Source organism: Salmo trutta, chromosome 6 (assembly GCF_901001165.1).
Source record: "Salmo trutta chromosome 6, fSalTru1.1, whole genome shotgun sequence".
In the NCBI taxonomy this organism is placed as follows: domain Eukaryota; kingdom Metazoa; phylum Chordata; class Actinopteri; order Salmoniformes; family Salmonidae; genus Salmo; species Salmo trutta.
Window position 1 is genome coordinate 40,417,378 of NC_042962.1, and position 19,694 is coordinate 40,437,071.

At 42.0% G+C, this 19,694-nt stretch overlaps 1 pseudogene; it reads left to right on the plus strand.

Moving 5' to 3' along the window:
• Positions 1 to 11,325, plus strand: part of LOC115195122 (trifunctional purine biosynthetic protein adenosine-3-like) — a 30,880-nt pseudogene extending 19,555 nt beyond the window's left edge.
• The last annotated feature ends 8,369 nt before the right edge of the window (positions 11,326 to 19,694 follow it).

Consider the following 19,694-nt stretch of genomic DNA (forward strand, 5'->3'; position numbering starts at 1 on the left):
GAAAGTGGAGATGCTGGCTGTATACTGGGGGTGTAGCGAAAACAACAAAGTAGGGTTTTAGCTGCTGCACTGGAGCCGGCCATCAGTTTCTGGGTTCTACATTGTGTGTGTGTGTGCACATTTGCAACTGCATGTATGTGTGTTTTGATCATATATTTGTGTTAACAACTGTGTTTTTCCATTCATCCAGGCGGAGATGCCCGGTGTGTACGGCACCGGAGAGTACGACCTGGCAGGGTTCTGTGTGGGGGCGGTGGAGAGGGGCGCCTTGCTACCCAGGCTAGGGGACATCTGCGATGGGGACCTGCTTATCGGGGTGGCCGCCTCGAGGGTGCACAGCAACGGATTCAGCCTGGTCCAGAAGGTCCTGGAGAGGGCAGGAATCATCTACAGCTCCCCTGCACCTTTTGGGAAACCTGGACAAACTGTGGGTAGGTTATCCTCTCTGGTACATGTGGGACGAACTCGTCCCACCTACGTAACAGCCACTGAAATCCAGTGGCGCGATTTTTGAATCGTTAGAAATGCTATAACTTCAATTTCTCAAACATATGACTATTTCACAGCTATTTAAAGACAAGAATCTCGTTAATCTAACCCCACTGTCCGATTTCAAAAAGGCTTTACAACAAAAGCAAAACATTAGATTATGTTAGCAGAGTACCCAGCCAGAAAAAAATCAGACACCCATTTTTCAAGCTAGCATATCATGTCACATAAACCCAAACCACAGCTAAATGCAGCACTAACCTTTTATAATCTTCATCAGATGACACACCTAGGACATTGTGTTATACAATACATGCATGTCTGTTCAATCAAGTTCATATTTATATCAAAAACCAGCTTTTTACATTAGCATGTGACGTTCAGAAAAAGCATAACCACCGCAAACTTCCGGTGAATTTACTAACAGTTTGCTAAATTACTCACGATAAACGTTCACAAAAAGCATAACAATTATTTTAAGAATTATAGATACATTACCCCTCTATGCACTCGATATGTCCGATTTTAAAATAGCTTTTCGGATGAAGCACATTTTGCAATAATCTAAGTACATAGCCCGGCATTACAGGGCTAGCTATTTAGATACCCACCCAGGTCAGCATCCACCAAAATCACATTTCCTATAAGAAAGATGTTCTTACCTTGCTTGTTCTTCATCAGAATACACTGCCAGGACTTCTACTTCAATAACAAATGTTGGTTTGGTCCCAAATAATCCATCGTTATATCCAAACAGCGACGTTTTGTTCGTGAGTTCTAGAATGCTTTTTCGCGGTGTCGCGCATGGCGCATTGGCGTGTCAAAAATGTCTAAATATTCCATTACCGTACTTCGAAGCATGTCAACCGCTGTTTAAAACCAATTTTTATGCCATTTATGTCGTAGAGAAGTGATAATATTCCGACCGGGAGTATGCATTGAGCCTAAACAGCCGAATAAAATTTCTCCTCAGAAGCGACTCATGCACGCGCATCATTGAAAGGTCCTCCGAGCATCCACTTACAAAAGGCGATAATATGTTTCAACCTGAGGTTCCCTCGTAAACCTTCAGTTATTTCGCGGGCTCTGAGAGCCTATTGGAGCCCTGGGAATTGTCACGTTACAGCTAAGATCCTTACTTTTCAATAAAAAGAGGTAAGACGCACGACTCCTTGTCAGACAGGGTACTTCCTGCTTGAAACCTTGTCAGGTTTTTGCCTGCCATAGGAGTTCTGTTATACTCACAGACACCATTCAAACAGTTTTAGAAAATTCAGAGTGTTTTCTATCCAAACCTGAACAATAATATGCATATTCTAGCTTCTGAGTTGGTGTAGGAGGCAGTTAAAAATGGGAACATATTTTTTCCAAAATTCTCAATACTGCCCCCTATACCAAACAGGTTAATGAGATCATATAAGCTCTTACACAGAGTAAACCTATGTTTCTTTGAGAGAGAATTTCTGTGGGTTTGTCTGCCCAATCTTCTCTCATACTTTCTTTTGAAAGGAGGTAAATGGACAGTTTTGTGGTCGTTTATCTTTTCCACTATGTAGGGTTCACCTGCATCAGGTGCAATCTTCCTGCCTGTTACCAGTCTTATCCCAGTCTCTATTGGTAATCTTTTGTACTGTATGGTTGTTCAATTGTATTATTGTAAAGTTTATCTGGGTCCTAGAAAAGTGCTCTATGAATCTAATGTATCATAATAAAGTAATTCCCCCTAAAGGTCCCTTTTCCCCGTCTAAAGTCTTCCCCCGTGTTGATTGACAGGCGAGGTTCTCCTGATGCCCACTAAGATCTACAGCCACCTGCTCCTGCCAATCCTGCGCAGCGGCGCCATCAAGGCCTATGCCCACATCATGGAGAACATCCCCCGAATGCTGCCTCAGGAACTGTCCGTTGACCTGGGTGAGAGAGAAACACACACTTCTCTTATTGCCCATGTTTTTAAAGTGTAGTGGTAAACTCAGCAAAAAAAGAAACGTCCTCTTATTTTCAGCAAACTTAACATGTGTAAATATTTGTATGAACATGAGATTCAACAACTGAGACATAAACTGAACAAGTTCCACAGACATGTGATGAACAGAAATGGAATAATGTGTCCCTGAACAAAGGAGGGGTCAAAATCAAAAACAACAGTCAGTATTCTGGTGTGGCCACCAGCTGCATTAAGTACTGCAGTGCATCTCCTCCTCATGGACTGCACCAGGTTTGACAGTTCTTGCTGTGAGATGTTACCCCACTCTTCCACCAAGGCACCTGCAAGACCCTGGACATTTCTGGGGGGAATGGCCCTAGCCCTCACCCTCCGATCCAACAGGTCCCAGACATGCTCAATGGGATTGAGATCCGGGCTCTTCGCTGGCCATGGCTGAACACTGACATTCCTGTCTTGAAGGAAATCACGCACAGAACGAGCAGTATGGCTGGTGGCATTGTCATGCTGGAGGGTCATGTCAGGATGAGCCCGCAGGAAGGGTACCACATGAGGAAGGAGGATGTCTTCCTTGTAACGCACAGCGTTGAGATTGCCTGCAATGACAACAAGCTCAGTCTGATGATGCTGTGACACACCGCCCCAGACCATGACGGACCCTCCACCTCCAAAATCGATCCAGCTCCAGACTACAGGCCTCGGTGTAACACTCATTCCTTCGATGATAAACGTGAATCCTACCATCACCCCTGGTGAGACAAAACCGCAACTCATCAGTGAAGAGAACTTTTTGCCAGTCCTGTCTGGTCCAGCGACGTTGGGTTTGTGCCCATAGGTGACGTTGTTGCTAGTGATGTCTGGTGAGGACCTGCCTTACAAAAGGCCTACAAGCCCTCAGTCCAGCCTCTCTCAGCCTATTGCGGATAGTCTGAGCACTGATGGAGGGATTGTGCGTTCCTGGTGTAACTCGGGCAGTTGTTGTTGCCGTCCTGTACCTGTCCCACCGGTGTGATGTTCGGATGTACCGATCCTGTGCAGGTGTTACACGTGGTCTGCCACTGCGAGGACGATCAGCTGTCCGTCCTGTCTCCCTGTAGTGCTGTCTTAGGCGTCTCACAGTACGGACATTGCAATTTATTGCCCTGGCCACATCTGCAGTCCTCATGCCTCCTTGCAGCATGCCTAAGGCACGTTCACGCAGATGAGCAGAGACCCTGGGCATCTTTCTTTTGGTGTTTTTCAGAGTCAATAGTTTTCATAACTGTGACCTTAATTGCCTACTGTCTAAGCTGTTAGTGTCTTAGCGACTCTTCCACAGGTGCATGCTCATTAATTGTTTATGGTTCATTGAACAAGCATGGGAAACAGTGTTTAAACCTTTTGCAATGAAGATCTTTGAAGTTATTTGGATTTTTATGAATTTTCTTTGAACAACAGGGTCCTGAAAAAGGGACGTTTCTTTTTTTCTGAGTTTATGTGAGGATGAAACAGTTGTCCATATCAGATACCTGATGCTGTTTTGTGCTAACTGTGGTAGGGCTGTCTCTGCCCCAAAAAATCTTAGTTGACCTAAAGTCGTCTCTTTCGACCAATCGATTGGTTACAATTTTTAAATGTGTATTTTTCCATATAGACACCCTTTTTTTGTTTTAATGAAATGAACTATATGCTTTGAGCTTGTCTGATGCTTACCGTTTTGAAATACGACAAATGCCTCGAGGGTACCAGAGATCTAGATAACCAGAAGGGAAACACCTTAACCTGACCCAACTATTTTCCTCCTGCTGGCTTCTGCAGATTCTGCCATTACTCTCCTGAAGTTGCCGGTAATAGGCTACAATAGGAGTCGGCAACCTTTCTCATGTGGAATGCCAATTTTTTAAAATGTTTACCCATCTGAGTTGCGTACCAGTTATGGTTTTCATATGGACATTTTTGTGAAAGTTTCATTTAATTTATAATAACGTCTTATTTCAAAATCCTGTGGTTAACCAAAATCCTATCTAAGTGAAAATTATACAAACCTAAAAATGTACACTACCGTTCAAAAGTTTGGGGTCACTTAGAAATGTCCTTGTTTTTGAAAGAAAAGCTCTTTTTTTGTTGTTGGTCCATTTAAAAATAACATCAAATTGATCAGTGTAGACATTGTTCATGTTGTAAATTACTATTGTTTCTACGAGTCCAAGTCCTCTAAACAACATGTAGGAAGCACATATAAACCATGCTTTTTACGAAGCAAAAGTGCAGTGCTCAAGTCCCACCAGACCTTACATATCCAATTATAACCTATAACATAAGACAACACTCCTAAGCTTAAGATGACTCAATTACTATTTCCTCCAAGATGCAGAACTAGTCTTACAAAACTAAAAAAACACAGTCAGTTACTTTGCCACTATATTTCCCACTTAGTGAAAAGTGTGCAATGCTTTAAATGCTTAACAAAAATTAAGTATAGGAGATTACTTGTACATTTATCTCTGTAGAAGACATACATGGGTTAATCAATCATGTTGGGTGTTCATAGATATTCATAGTTAATTTGTTTTTTCATTGTTCATGTTGTAAATTACTATTGTTTCTGGAAACAGCTTTTTTTATTTTATTTATTTTATGGAATATCTACGTAGGCATACAGAGTCCCATTAGCAGCAACCATCACACCTGTGTTCCAATGGCACGTTGTGTTAGCTAATCCAAGTTTATCATTTTAAAAGGCTAATTGATCATTAGAAAACCCTTTTGCAATTATGTTAGCACAGCTGTAGACACAACTTTTGTTCTGATTTAAAGAATCAATAAAACTGGCCTTCTTTAGACTAGTTGAGTATCTGGAGCATCAGCATTTGTGGGTTTGATTACAGGCTCAAAATGGCCAGAAGCAAAGGACTTTCTTCTGAAACTCGTCAGTCTTTTCTTGTTCTGAGAAATTAAGGCTATTCCATGCGAGAAATTGCCAAGAAACTGAAGTTGTGCTGTGTTCTACTCCCTTCACAGAACAGAGCAAATTGGCTCTAACCAGAATAGAAAGAGTGGGAGGCTCCAAAAACAGACACCTCACAAGTCCTTAACTGGCAGCTTCATTAAATAGTACCCACAAAACACCAGTCTCAGCGTCAACAGTGAAGAGGTGACTCCGGGATGCTGACCTTCTAGGCAGAGTTACAAAGAAAAATACATATCTCAGACTGGCCAATAAATAGAAAAGATTAAGATGGGCAAAAGAACACAGACACTGGACAGAGGAACACTGCCTAGAAGGCCAGCATCCCGGAGTCGCCTCTTCACTGTTGACGCTGAGACTGGTGTTTTGTGGGTACTATTTAATGAAGCTGCCAGTTGAGGACTTGTGAGGCATCTGTTTCTCAAACTAGACAACTGCTTGAGCTGCTGTTCCTCTTATAGAATATAAAAAAGTATTGTGGAGCTCCTGCGCCTCAATATAAACCGTACCAGCGGCCAAAATGAGTATCGAACCTATTTCAGTCCAAGTCAAGCACTAATAAGTAATAAGGTAGGCCTATTTTGACATTTCCATTGGATCAGAGCATGCCATTTTTCCCTTTCACGCTGAGTGGTTATCGAAAGGGAGAGCTGGTAAGATTTTTCAAATACTTTGAGGAACTATTGTAAAAACAGACTGCTTGCTGTTTGAGGTGAAAACATTTATTTGAGAATCTCCACAGGTCATTGCTGGTGTGTTAATCCAATCAGAAATACTAGCGGATCCCCAAATCGGCACATTTATATGCCTAAATTTGCGCACAGGCCAGGTAGCCTTTGTGTGCGTGTCCTTACTCAACATTGACAGGAGTGCTCCAAACAACAAAAGACGATGACTAAAACCCGTAAATGGAATGAAATAAACCAAAACTTGTTTGTCACTAGTGTAGCATAGGTTGTGCACTCTGCAAACAATGTGTCCACTCCGACAATGAGCAGTGGACTGGAATAATATGGAACGCATAAACATCAGTTACTGTAACAAACATTGTAGATTAGGAATTAACGGTAAATGTACTAGTGATTTTATGTAATGGAGAATTGATATATGCAAACAATTCACACAATGAAGTCATAAAAATTGGTGGGGGAAACCTTATTCTGGAGGGAGAAGTGCATCTGGGCGCATGGTCAATCTAACATCTGCATTAGCCATGCAGCGATATGGCCTCAGCAGAAGTCAGGGCATTCATACTTCTTACGCTTCGCTGAGCATTGCGGAGTTGTGATCAAGGAATTGAGTTTGTATTTATACAGGATGTACCGTCCCCACCTACCTTCAACCAATCACGTCAATGCGGAACTATACAGAGCCCTCCGCATTGTTAAAAAATGTGAGACGCATGGTGACGCGGTACAGAGCTCGAATTGGCCTCTGCATGCCTCTTGAGGCTCTGCAATTACGTCACACCCTCCATATGGAGCCTCCTTTTCAGATCAAGCATAAATTGGCTTTTAATCTAGGCCTCCGCAATCGATTAGTTCACTGAGATGGGCGAAAATATATGTGTGTGTTACTGCTCGACTTAAATAATCTTGGTCGACCAACAGCCTAACGACCAAACAATCAACCAGTCGACTAATTGGGGTCAGCCCTAAACTGTGGTTGGTATTTACTTCATATTGAATGTGTGTGTGAGCTGCACAGTATGTCCCACCCAGACGCATCCCGTTGGATCATCCCCCCCCTGTGTTCTCGTGGCTCCAGGAGGAGGGGGGCTTGTGCAAGGAGGAGATGGGGCGCACCTTCAACTGTGGCCTTGGGGCTGTGCTGGTGGTGGCCTTTCCGGATGCCCAGAGGGGTCTGAGGCAGCTCCAAGCCCACGAGGATGTGTGGATCGTGGGCTCGTTAGCCCACAAGCAGCCTGGTGAGAGACAAGCTAAAGCATGGGTAGTGAAACTCTTATAACAATGCTACAGGAATTATGGGTTCTGTATACTCACAGACCGATAAGGAAACTGATTCTATACAACATAGTTCATCTGGTTAATGAGGAAATGCTCTTCAGATGTTCACATTAAATGTAATTTTTGTATTGATGGGTTCAAATGCGCGCGCATGCACACACAGATAAGACTCTCAGCGCTTGGTGGTATTCATCTTTGTCATTTTACTGAGTTTTGTTTGTGGGAAGGGGCCGAGCCGGTGGTGATCAGGAACCTGAAGCACAGCCTGCGTTTAGGCCCCTCTCCCTGCGTAGTAGACCTGGGACCCATGTAGAACGGAGCGTCTCAAGGGGATAGCAGCAGCACCGTCCCCCGCAAGAGGACCAGGGTGGGTGTCCTCATCTCAGGCACAGGTTAGAGTGTTGTGTATGGTGTGTGTGTCACTGTATCTGAAATTGAAAACCTTGACAAGGATCAACAGATGTGTATACCATTTTCTTATTACAAGCAAACATCATGTTCAAGTAATGCGTCCGCATGCTCTCAACAAATCCCTGTAGCAAAATTGGCTATTTACTGATGTTGGCACCAGGGTTGCCAGGTTAAGCAAACATTTATAGCCCCAATGACCTCTCAACCCACCCACAATAGTTTCCGCAGCAAGAGAACAGTTGCCACATTTATCCAGTAAACCCTTTTTCCATAATGTTATCGAGCAAATTAAGAAGGAATTAGCGGTGTAATTTGTAACGAGACAACCGGCTAAGAAACAAAATGTGGTTTTCCATCAAAATAATTATTGTGAGCTTAAGAATATCACAATAGAAAAGATAATTCACCCTTATTAAACTCGCCAGATCATTTTCTATCAATGGATGTCGATTTTACTTGTTTTGACTGCTATGATTAAGCAATAAGGCCTAAGGAGGTGTGGTATATGATCAATATATCACGACTAAGGTCTTTTTTTTGTCATACCTGTTGTAAACAGTCTATGCCACAGCTTTCAACCAATCAGCATTCATGGCTTAAACCACCCAGTTTATAATTGTAAATAAATCCCTTTTGTGCATGTGCATAACTATAGATAAATCAACATGAGAGTTTGAGTGATGAAGTTGGACAGACGATCTCAATATCTTTGCAAGAAACACTTGAAAAACTTCAAAAAATGAATGTTATACTATTTTCTGTCAATGGTGCCGTTATTATACTGCACAAAAATATAAACGCAACATTTCTGGTGAGTATGCAGGCCATGGAAAAACCTGGGACATTTTCAGCTTCCAGGAATTGTGTACATTTCCTTCAACATGGGGCTGGCTGTGCATTATCATGCTGAAACATGAGGTGATGGTGGCGGAGGAATGCTACAGCAAAGGGCCTCAGGATCTCATCACGGTATCTCTGTCCATTCAAATTGCCATTGATAAAATGCAATTGTGTTCATTGTCCATAGCTTATACCTGCCCATACCTCACCACCACCATGGGGAACTCTATTCATAATGTTGACATCAACAAACCGCTTGCCCACACGACACCATACACGTGGTCTGCAGTTGTGAGGCTGGTTGGATCTATTGCCAAATTCTCTAAAACAACGGAGGCGGCTTATGGTAGAGAATAGAACAGAAAATTCTCTGGCAAAAGCTCCGTTGGACATTCCTGCAGTCAGCATGCCAACTGCACGTGCCCTCAACTTGAGACATTTGTTGCATTGTTGTGTGACAACTGCACATTTTTTAGTAGTGACCTTTTTATTGTCCCTAGCACAAGGTGCACCTGTGTAATGATCGTGCTGTTTAATCATCTTCTTGATATGCCACACCTGTCAGGTGGATGGATTATCTTGGCAGAAGAGAAATGCTCACAAACTTGGATGTAAACACATTTGTGCACAAAATTTGAGAGAAATAAGCTTTTTGTGCATATGGAACATTTCTAGGATATTTTTATTTCAGCTCATAAAAAATGGGACCAACACATTACATGTTGCGTTTTAATATTTTTGTTCATTATAAATAGCCTACCTACAACTGGTAAAAAGTTGTCACGACATGCGCATGTGCTGCTCTACACACACACACACACACACACACACACACACACACACACACACACAAACAACCACCGGTCCTCCCCACCACTCACTCAGTAATAGCCTGCTCACTGCCTGATAGATACAGTACCAGTCAAAAGTTTAGACACACCTAATAATTCAAGAGTTTTTCATTTTTACTATTTTCTACATTGTAGCATAATAGTGAAGACATAAACTATAAAATGACATATGGAATCATGTAGTAAACAAATGAAAATATATTTTGAGATTCTTCAAAGTAGCCACTCTTTGCCTTGACAACTTTGCATACTCTTGGCATTCTCTCAACCAGCTTCACCTGGAATGCTTTTCCAACCGTCTTGAAGGAGTTCTTACATATGCTCCATCACTCTCCTTCTTGGTCTAATAAACCCTTACACAGCCTGGAGGTGTGTTGGGTCATTGTCCTGTTGAAAACAAGTGATATTCCCACAAAGCGCAAACCAGATGGGATGGTGTATCGCTGCAGAATGCTGTGGTAGCCATGCTGGTTAGGTGTGCTTTGAATTCTAAATAAATCCCAAACCGTGTCACCAGAAAAGTACCATCACACCTCCTCCATGCTTCACGTTGGGAACCACACATGCAGAGATCATCCGTTCACCTAATGTGTCACAAAGACACGGCTGTTGGAGCCAAATCTCAAATTTTGAACTCATCAGTCCAAAGGCGAGAGTTCCACCGGTCTAATATCCATTGCTCGTGTTTCTTGGCCCAAGCAAGTCTCTTATTGTTATTGGTGTCCCTTAGTAGTGTTTTCTTTGCAATTCAACCATGAAGGCCTGATTTCACGCAATCTCCTCTTAACTGTTAATGTCTGTTACTTGAACTCAAACATTTATTTGGTGTGCAGTTAACTCTAATGAACTTATCCTCTGCTGTATTGGTAACTCTGGGTCTTCCTTTCCTGTGGTGGTCCTCATGAGAGCCATCTTATAGTAATGATGGACTGTCATTTCTCTTTGCTTATTTGAGCTGTGCTTGCCATAATATGGACTTGGTCTTTTATCAAATAGGGCTATCTTCTGTATATCACCTCTACCTTGTCACAATACAACTGATTGGCTCAAACGCATTAAGAAGGAAAGAAATTCCACAAATTAACTTTTAACAAGGCACACCTGTTAATTGAAATGCATTCCAGGTGACTACCTCAAGCTGGTTGAGAGAATGCAAAGCTGTCAAGGCAAAGGGTGGCTATTTGAAGAATCTCAAATACAAAATATATTTTGATTTGTTTAACACTTTTTTTGGTTACTACATGATTCCATATGTGTTATTTCATTGTTTTGATGTCTTCAATATTATTCTATAATGTAGAAAACAATCAATAAAGAAAAACCCTGGAATGAGTAGGTGTGTCAACTTTTGCTTGGTACTGTATCTTTTTTTTACAGGAAATACCATGGTAACCACGGGGCAGTTTAGAAGTAGCCCAAAACCCCGCAACCCGTGTCCAATACATTTTTACAAAGTAGTCTAATGGCAACCCTGCTTGTGATCTTGACTAACTTCGCAGTGAGTGATGACCATAAAAACACAAGAATGATGGCTATAGCTATGCTCAAGTACAATGCCTTCAGAAAGTATTCACGCTCCTTCACATTTTCCACATTTTGTTGTTACCGCCTGAATTTAAAATGTATTCAATTTATATTTTGTTTTTGGCTACACACAATAATACCTCATGTCAGTGTAATTTGAGATGGATATATCTAGCTCAAATTAATAAAAAATGAAAAGCTGAAATGTCTCGAGTCAATAAGTGATCAACCCCTTTTCTAATGGAATTATGTGATCCTTCCTTTAACACATAGGAAGTCTCACCCAGTTGACTACTTCAAAATGTCGATGCTCATGCTAAAACAGGCTTTTGGGCACAGAGTTGTCTATGGACAGGACCTAAATATTTCCCTGCCTTCTCAACCATAGGAAGAGGTTGATGCCGGGGCCATCATTGCTCAGGAGGCAGTGCCTGTGTTGATGAATGATACTGAGGAGAGCCTATCAGATTGCATCCGGGAGGCGGAGCACCGGGCCTTCCCTGCCGCCCTGGAGCTGGTGGCCGGGGGTGGCGTGAGGCTGGGGGATGACGGACGCATCGTCTGGAACCCAAACGCACAGGGCTAAACCTCACCACAGTACCATCACACCCTGGCCCCCATCCCCAAAATACCTTACCCCCCCTTACCTCAGAATACATTGGTCCCCACCTAAAAGCAGTGGCTCTACTGACCTGTGTAGTAAATTGATTGCCTTAGTGTAAGCAATGTCTCCCAAAAATCAACCTCTTATTGTTTATAATAGATTTTGGTCAAAACAACGAGGCTATAATGGAATTCTTCAAAGACCCTCCCTCATCTCTGGTAGCCACAAACTGGTTTATTCCAGATACATTCCTTGTGCCATTGCTACAATGTCGAAATAACTAATTCCCCTTGCACACATTCCATGGGTAATATTGTGTAAGAATGTTACAGTTGTACTTGAACTATGATTTTCGGTGTATCCTCGAGACATTGCATGACGAGTCAATCTATATTGTTTGCTATGCCAGCTGGGCAAGTCATTGTAGTTGTAGTATGATTATCATGAAGTGAGTCAAGGTTGTTCTCTGCATATACTTAGCGACAATGCCCATACTGCTATTTCTGCCTGTCCTTGCATTAAACTTGCACTGTTGAACAACTTTCTTTTGTAGTTTTCATCGGCAAACCAGTAAGACTTCTTCGTCAGACTTAACATACAATAAAGTTATATTGAAATGTAACGAAAGGCTTATGACAGTCTTCCCTGCAAACCAAAATCGGTTCTGTGAATGTTCTCAGAACATTTCATTAGGTTATGGGACAGGTGTACGAACATACCAAGTGTTCCAACATAAAAAAATTCAAATTCACTGAATCATTTAATGTTCGTATTTAGGTTGCACACAACATTCCCTTGTTACAACTGAAAACATTGAATTAACAAATTACCTTTCTCTAGCTCCGCTATACTTTATCTGCACTCCTTGGTGTAGTCATTGGTTAGGATTTTCCACCCTCTTACACTAGTCATTTCAAATTTATAAAGGAGAGTGAAGTGTACACTTCAGGAGAAAGGACGCAGACCTGGGCCACATTCAGCATCCCTTGACGTAATCACCAATTACTGATAAAGGAATTTATATGTTTAAAGTAATGACTAAAGAATTCCACCCTGAAACGTATAAAAATGTGAAATTTATAAGACTATGTGAAATGTATTAGAATTAGAAGACTATAATCCAATGTGTGGGTGAGACAAGTTAAGGGTGAGAAATGGACAAGAGGACAACTGAACTGCACATGACCTGGTTATGAATCTGATAACAGGAAAGAGGGCCCTTCCAAGGCCTCTCTAATCTGGGGAGGAGAGGAATGGCGAGAAACTGCCAAGGCTGGTAGAAAAGTGATGTGTGTGTGCGTAGGTAGGGGTGAGTTATAAAATGACTGTATGCATTTTTGACTTGAGAAATAAAGAGCTTACCTTTTGCAGTATCTGAGACTTTGCCTAATTCTTATTTTAAACCAGGGATTTACGACCTCGGGTGAATTGGTCAAAGCTATAAAATAGTTTGGTTAGAATATTGGGATAAAATTCTCGTGACAATTACAAATGACTGGAAAGGTAAAAGCTATGTGGTGAAACATTTGTTCACCTTTCCAATCAGTTATTACGTTAAGGCATGGCCTTGATTTCTCAAGTAGTCTTTCCTCGATTCCTCTCATCTCCTCTAAGCACAATGGAGCCAAGCTCCGACAAATGCATTTTAAGGAGGTGAGGGCAGAAGACAAACCGGGATAATTGCGAATGAGCCCTGGAAATGTTACTCAGTTGAGGTTATGTTATTCTATGAGGGGATTCGATTAATTCCTCTGGTAAACCTGGTTGGTGTTGATTGCCTCCTAGGCGGGCGTGAGCCAGGTGCTTCGTTTTGGCCCACGGCGAAGGCGGCTCAAAACAAAAGTGATGTGCACACCCCTTCAAATTAGTGGATTCTGCTATTTCAGCCACACCTGTTGCATAAAATCGAGCACACAGCCATGTAATCCCCATAGACAAACATTGGCAGTAGATTGGCCTTACTGAAGAGCTCAATGACTTAACATGGCACCGTCATAGGATGCCACTTTTCCAAAAAGTCAGTTCATAAAATGTCTGCCCTGCTAGAGCTGCCCCGGTCAACTACCGCGTTGTGGTAGGCCACACAAGCTCCCAGAACGGGACCGCTGTAATGCATAAAAATTGTCTGTGCTCTGTTGCAGCACCCACTACTGAGTTCCAAACTTCCTCTGGAAGCAACGTCTGCACAATAACTGTTCGCCGGGAGCTCCTTTGCTGAGCAGCCGCACAAGCCTAATATCACCATGCGCAATGCCAACTGGAGTGGGAAAACTTGCCGCCATTGGACAGGGGAGCCGTAAAAACACGTTCTCTGGAGTGATGAATCCCGCTTCACCATCTGGCAGTCCGACGGACAAGTCTGGGTTTGGCGGATGCCAGGAGAATGCTACCTGCCCGAATGCTTGTGCCAACTAAAGTTTGGTGGAGGAAAAATGGTCTGTGGCTGTTTTTCCTGGTTTGGGCTAGGCCCCTTAGATCCAGTGAAGGGAAATCTTAACGCTACAGCATACGACATTCTAGATGATTCTGTGCTTCCAACTTTGTGGCAACAGTTTGGGGAAGGCCCTTTCCTGTTTTAGCATGACAATGCACAGAACCCTGACCTCAATGCCATCAAACACTTTAGGGATTATTTGGAATGCTGACTGCGGTTCAGGCCTAAGTGCCCGACCTCACTAATGCTCTTGTGGCTAAATGGAACTGCAGCAAAGTCCCTGCAGCAATGTTCCAACATCTAGTGGAAATCCCAAAAGCAGAATCCCAAAGGCTGTTATAGCAGCAAAGGGGGGACCAGCTCCATATTAATGCCCATGATTTTGGAATGAGGTCTTCAACGAGCAGGTGTCCACATACCTTTGGTCATGTAGTGTAGGTTAACCTGTTATGGATAGGAGGCAGTATTTTCCCGGCCGGATAAAAAACGTACCCGATTTAATCTGATTATTACTCCTGCCCAGAAACTAGAATATGCATATAATTATTAGCTTTGGATAGAAAACACTCCAAAGTGATTTCCTATCCAGTATACAGTGACTTAGGGTTCCTTTTGCACTTCCTAAGGCTTCCACTAGATGTCAGCAGTATTTAGAACGTTGTTTCATACTTCTACTGTGAATAGGGAGAGAATAAGCGCTCCTGGAGTCAGATGACTGAGAGAACGACATGAGTTCATTGGCGCATGCTCCCGTGAGAGTTAGCTGTGTTCCTTTTCTTTTTTGAAGACATTGGAATTGTCCGGTTGGAATATTACTGAAGATTTATGATAAAAACATCCTAAAGATTGATGCTATACATCGTTTGACATGTTTCTCCGAACGTAAATATAACTTTTTTTTGACTTTTCGTTGTGACATTTTGCAAGCGCTTCCTGCATTTGGAGTAGTGGACTAAACGCGCAAACAAAAAGGAGGTATTTAGACATAAAGTCCATCATTTATCAAACAAAACAAACATTTATTGTGGAACTGGGATTCCTGGGAGTGCATTCTGATGAAGATCATCAAAGGTAAGTGAATATTTATAATGCTATTTCTGATTTTAGTTGACTCCAAAATGGAGGGTATCTGTATTGCTTGTTGTTGTTGTCTGAGCGCTGTACTCAGATTATTGCAAAGTGTGCTTTCGCTGTAAAGTTTTTTTGAAATCTGACACAGCGGTTGCATTAAGGAGAAGTGTATCTATAATTCTTTGAATAACAGTTTAATATTTTATCAACGTTTATGATGAGTATTTCTGTAAATTGATTCTCATTCACCGGAAGTTTTGGGAGGCAAAACATTTCTGAACATTACACGCCAATGTAAAATGGGGTTTTTGGATATAAATATGAACTTTATCGAGCAAAACATACATGTATTGTGTAACATGAAGTCCTATGAGTGCCATCTGATGAAGATCATCAAAGGTTAGTGATTAATTTTAGCTGTATTTCTGGTTTTTGTGACGCCTCTCCTTGCTTGGAAAATGGCTGTGTGGTTTTTCTTGTCTCGGCGCTGTCCTAACATAATCTAATGTTATGTTTTCGCCATAAAGCCTTTTTGAAATCGGAAAATATGGTTGGATTAACGAGAAGTGTATCTTTAAAATGGGATATAATAGTTGCATGTTTGAGAAATTTGAATTATGAGATTTTTGTTGTTTTTAATTTGGCGCCCTGCTATTTCACTAGCTGTTGAACAGTGTGTCCCGCGGGTCCCACATTTCCCAGAGAAGTTTAAGCCTGATGAATTTACTGTGTTAAATGAGGCCTCTCCTCCTGGTTATACCATTGACCATATCCCCCGCGCACCCCACAAAGGCGGAGGTGTTGCTAACATTTACAATAACAAATTTCAATTTACACAAAAAAGATGACTGCGTTTTCGTCTTTTGAGATTCTAGTCATGAAATCTATGCAGCTTACTCAATCACTTTTTATAGCTACTGTTTACAGGCCTGCTGGGCCATATACAGCATTCCTCACTGAATTCCTATCAGACCTTGTAGTCATGGCAGATAATATTCACATTTTTGGTGACTTAATATTCAACTGGAAAACATATCGAACATATCAATACTGTTTCAAGGACAGCTCTTTTCCCCATCTACGTAACATTGCAAAAATCTGGAACTTTCTGTCCAAAAATTATGCATAAAAATGTATCCATGCTTTTGTCACTTCTAGGTTAGACTACTGCAATGGTCTACTTTCCAGCTACCCGGATAAAGCACTAAATAATCTTCAGTTATTGCTAACATGGCTGCTACAACTTGATCAAAATCATGATCATATTACACGAGTGCTAGCCTGTACACTGGCTTCCTATTAAGGCAAGGGCTGATTTCAAGGTTTTACTCCTAACCTACAAAGCATTACATGGGCTTGAGGCACAGCTGGAGGCAGGGCTTTCTCCTATAGAGCTCAATTTTTATGGAATGGTCTTCCTATCCATGTAAGAGACGCAGACTTGGTCTCAACCTTTAAGTCTTTACTGAAGACTCATCTCTTCAGTAGGTCCTATGATTGAGTGTAGTCTGGCCCAGGAGTGTGAAGGTGAACGGAAAGGCACTGGAGCAATGCACTGCCCTTGCTGTCTCTGCCTGGCTGGTTCCCCACTCTCCACTGGGATTCTCTGCCTCAAACCCTATTACAGGGGCTGAGTCACTGGCTTACTAGTTCTCTTCCATGCCGTCCCTAGGAGGGGTGTGTCACTTGAGTGGGTTGAGTCACTGAAGTGATCTTCCTGTCCGGGTTGACACCCCCCGTTGGTTTGTGCCGTGGGCGAGATCTTTGTGGGCTATACTCAGGATGGTAAATTGGTGGTTGAAGATATCCCTCTAGTGGTGTGGGGGCTGTGCTTTGACAAAGTGAGTGGGGTTATATTCTGCCTGTTTGGCCCTGTCCGGGGGTATCGTCGGCCAGGGCCACAGTGTCTCCCGACCCCTCCTGTCTCAGCCTCCAGTATTTATGCTGCAATTGTTTGTGTCGGGGGGCTTGGGTCAGTCTGTTATATCTGGAGTATTTCTCCTGTCTTATCCGGTGTCCTGTGTGAATTTAAGTATTCTCTCTCTCTCTCTCTCTCTCTCTCTCTCTCTCTGTCTCTCTCTCTCGGAGGACCTGAGCCCTAGGACCATGCCTCAGGACTACCTGGCCTGATGACTCCTTGCTTTCCCCAGTCCACCAGGTCGTGCTGCTGCTCCAGATTCAACTGTTTTGCTTGCGGCTATGGAACCCTGACCTGTTCACTGGACGTGCTAACTGTTCTAGACCTGCTGTTTTCAACTCTCTAGAGACAGCAGGAGCTGTGGAGATACTCTGAATGATCAGCTATGAAAAGCTAACTGACATTTACTCCTGAGTTGCTGACCTGTTGCACCCTCTACAACCACTGTGATGATTATTATTTGACCCTGCTGGTCATCTATGAACATTTGAACATCTTGGCCATGTTCTGTTATAATCTCCACCCGGCACAGCCAGAAGAGGACTGGCCAACCCTCATAGCCTGGTTCCTCTCTAGGTTTCTTCCTAGGTTCCGGCCTTTCTAGAGTTTTTTTCCTAGCCACCGTGCTTCTACTCCTGCATTGCTTGCTGTTTGGGGTTTTAAGCTGGGTTTCTGTACAGTACTTTGTGACATCATCTGATGTAAGAAGGGCTTTATAAATACATTTGATTGATTGATTGAGTGATTGACAGATATTTCACCAATAGGAGCCTATCCCAGCTTGGCCCATTCTTAGATTTCACACTTGTTTTAAACGCAGCATTTGTCAGTGTAGACTGATTTGATGATGAGAGCTGAATGACCCGTTAGTTAGCTAGGCTTACGAGAATGAATTTCACGATGTAATGCATTTACATGCCAAATTCAACGACACTGACTGACAATGTTAGATTACATAGCTGCAAGTTACATTTACCTGAAGCTTTTGGTATGATATGTTTGTTTGAATCTGATGAAGAGGCGCACGTGTAGCTAACTAGATGTTTTTCCTGGTTCCTGTTGCAGTGCATAATTATGGGAGATTCAGAAGGGGCGTGGCATTGGAGTTCGATGCGTAAAAAGTTTGTGCTATTAGTACATAAAAACATTGTGCTAATTTGTACATATAGTACATCATTAATGAGAGACTGGGTTGATGGGAGGAAAACAATTACTAGAGGGAAATGAGTCAACTAACGGTACTGATGTTGATTGACGCATCAATCGACATCAGCAGATGCCTCAAGTCTGCATGTCATATAGCCATTATGTTTTATGTGGGTTGGTTAACAACCAAAAAGACTGGTAATATTATTGCATCCAGTGTTGGGCTTACACACCATAACCAGAGCATGAAGGCATAACATGAAGGCACCAGGCAGGTCGTGGGATCATCCTTGTTAACACTGTGTCCTGCTGCATACCACATGACACCCTATTCTACTCATACAGTAGGCCCTGCTCAAAAGTAGTGCACTAAAGGGAATAGGGTGACGCTTGAGACACAGCCCTAGGCTACTGCATACTTCAGTGAACCAGCAAATTCTGAAAAGAGACTATTTTCAAGCATTCCCCTTTTAATATGAATGAAATAGTCCTATCCCAGTAAGCACAATTACATTGAAAGTACGTCTTAGATGTCTTTTCCAGACATTGACGTCAGGTGCATTTTAGGTGCTGAATGAAAGGTCAAATATTTATTTTACAGCCATTGAAATGTGTATTTTACGGATGTTGAAAATACGTATTTTCAGGATGTTGAAAACACTGTACCTATTTCCTGGATGTTGAAATCAGCTGCATTTTAGGTGCCGAACGAAAGGTGAAAATAGGTATTTTCCGGATGTCGGAAATAGGTATTTTCCAGATGTTTCAAATATGCAATTTACAAACGTTGAAAATAAATCTATAGACAAATTTCAACTGCACATATGTTCTCAATAAGTAGATATTTCACAATGATCATTTTACAAGCCTTCTTATAAAAAGGCTTGTACCTTTTTATAAGAATGATTGAGACAGAATATTTATTATTGCTCACATCTGTCACATGCACTTATATTAACCTTTTTAAAGGCTTTGAAATGGACCACAATGACATTCAAAGTAGCCAATCCTATAGAATAAAACAACAGACCACTTCAACTACAATATAATTCTCAGTAACGGTTACAGATTTTTACTTTCCTGCTATGACTGTGATATGTTGTTTATCTACCTTAGTTGAATGCATTGACTGTAAGTCATTCTGGATAAGAGAGTCTGCTGAATGACCAAAATGTAAACGTAAAAACCAAACACTTGCAAAGCATGCTGGTAATTATTTTGATAACATGTACAAATTTGGTCGGTGGGGAACAGATCCAAATCTGAACTATGGCAATGTTTCACAAGTTTTGACGTCACATTATGGCACAGTTTAGTACAGTAGAGCACAGTAGAGTACAGTACGGTACAGGACAGTACAGTTTAATTCAGTAGAGTACAGTTTAGTTCAGTAGAGTAGGGTACATTAGAGTAAAGTGGGTTACTTTTCTATACTTTACTGTACTCTACTGTACTGTAATATACTCTACTTTTCTTTACTGTACTGTATACTGTACTGTAATGTTTTGTATTCTGCTGTGCTGTCCAAACTTTTTTCCCTCTTTTTTTGG